This window comes from Leucoraja erinacea, unplaced genomic scaffold, assembly GCF_028641065.1.
Source record: "Leucoraja erinacea ecotype New England unplaced genomic scaffold, Leri_hhj_1 Leri_642S, whole genome shotgun sequence".
Taxonomy (NCBI): domain Eukaryota; kingdom Metazoa; phylum Chordata; class Chondrichthyes; order Rajiformes; family Rajidae; genus Leucoraja; species Leucoraja erinaceus.
This window is the reverse complement of record NW_026576556.1, coordinates 2512-5022: the sequence shown is the minus strand read 5'-3', so window position 1 is coordinate 5022 and position 2511 is coordinate 2512.

Here is a 2511-nt window from a genome sequence, read left to right as displayed (position 1 = left end):
CGAAGATGTTCAGCCTAGTAAATCATCAACGGAAAATCGCTGAAAGACCCCGTCGCAAAAGGTATTATTAGTTTTTATGGCCTTGTATAATAGTTATAGTAGTTTAAAAATCACTCTCTAAACCCGCGACCTCTCGCAGCCCCAGGGTTTTATAAAGCAAACAATTAAAGGTATGTACCTTATTTTTACTTTAAAAGGGGCTTCTTAAGAACCCTGTATATAAAGTTTTCTATAGCGAATAGTTCATTTTGGGCTCTTTATATCCCGCAGTATTTTTCTGGGCATTTGGGGGCACAAATCCAGCGCAATGTGAACGTTCTAAACCAGCGCGTTCACAGGAATCCACTAGAAAGCCGATTTAAATTGACTTTAATTTACAGCAATTGAACACTAAATTCCTTCCATTTGGCCTATAAATTGATGTAAATGAGATTTAATAATCATGTTTTATTGTGAATTATTTGTGAATATTATTTGGACACCTAGGCTATTTAAAAATGTTAATCATTTATTAAGAAATGGATAGATGTTTAGATCTAGTAATTGAAGTTTGAAATTAGCTACAATTGGGTAACTAACTAATTATATGCTTTAATTTCAGGCCCTCCAAGTAAGATTATTTTATATTTGTTTTAGAATGGTTCAATCTATGATAACTGAAAATTTCATTCAGTTCTCTTAATGTTTAAGAAGGTTATGGGCTTTGGACTGTCCTCGATCACAGCTTTTTTGTTATGTCCATAGAAAATCAATAGGGAACAAGATGCTAATTTCCGAGTATGAAAATGGCCATAACTTTTTTATTACTTGAGATATGAAAGTGAATTAGGTGTCAAATTAAACTTATAGTTATGCTTTATCTGATGGGATAAATTGCAGACTTGATTTTTTAAATCTCAAAATTTTGTAACATTGCTACTTTTAACTATTTTAATGTATGTAATGTATGTAAATTCAATTTTGTTATTGGCATTGTTTCGCTTTTATTCCAATTAATTCTATCCAATTTACATCTTTAAAAAATCAATAAATGGAGACCATATTCTAGCAAATAGTTCTGATTTGTCAATTTAGAAATGTTTTCCAAATGTAAGGTCTCAGACATTTATTTAATCCACATTTTAATTGTGGGGGTTGTTGGGTTTTTCAAAGATCTTGGTATTAATTTTTCCCCAGTAATTATACTGTAATCAATAAAATATATTTGCTTTGTTGTAAGTTTTATACTTTGTTCTGATTTTCCCAATATTATTAATTTTGGATCGGGATCCAATTGAACATTAACAATTTCAGAAATAATTTTTGAAATATCCATCCAAAATATTTTAATTTTTATACAATTTACCAAGGTATGAGTTAAGTTGGCTTCTAGGTATTGACATTTATCACAGATAGGTGAGATATTTGGAAAAATTCTGTTTCATTTTGGAGTAATATAATCTATGTAATACTTTAAATTATATTAAAGAGTGTCTGCCGTTTAACGAGCAGTAATGTATATGCTGTAAGCTTTCATCCCATATATCCTCCGTAATCTTTTAAAGAGACTGACTGGGACTGGGACATACTGATGGAGCCACAGGAATTCAACAGCAGTATGGACATCGACAGGATGGCTGAATGCATAACAGACTACATCAACTTCTGTAGGGATGTTGTTGTGCCAGTAAAGGGCCTGTCCCACGAGCATGCGACTGCATGACCTAACATGGTCGCTTGAGCCGTACGGCCTCACAGGGCCGGTCACACATCAATCGCTGGAGCTCTATGGAGTTGTGCGGAGCTGGTCCTGACATCGCATGGGGCTCCGGAAAACTGACAGTGTTCAGAAATTACGAGCAGCAATGGCCTGCTGGCCCACAGCCGCAGTAAGCACTGCCATGACGGGCATACGCAGCGTCTTGACACCGTACGTCACGCGCGAACTTCCCGCGGACTTCGCTTGAACTTCATGTCACTCACGCGACATCCGCGCGACCCACGCTTCTGGTTTGGTCGCGCTCGCCGCATGCAGTCACATGCTGGTGTGAGCCGGCCCTGTACGGGGATCACTCGTCCTCCGCGCAGCCCCCGCTTCTGGTTTGGTCACGCTTGCCACATGCAGTTGCTTGCTCGTGGGACAGGCCCTTTAGAACTGTTTGTTGATTTCCCAATAACAAACCTTAGATTACTAGCAATATCAAGAGCCTCCTAAACGACAAAAAGGAGGCTTTCAAGGTTGGTGACCGGGAAAAGATCAAGAGGGTACAGCATGACCTGAAAAGGAGCATGAAGCAGGCAAAAGGGGACTATAAAAGGAAGCTGGAGAGGAAACCGCAGCACAACAACATCAAAGAGGTGTGGAGAGGAATGAAGACCATCACTGGCTTCCAGAAGAGAAGACAGCCGTCAGGAGACGTGGACAAGGCCAATGAGTTTAACCTGTTCTATAACAGGTTTGATCTGGTATCCCCTCCCACCTCTACAGGTGCAGCCTCTCTCCCACCATCACCTCCACGAGGCAGCCCCCCC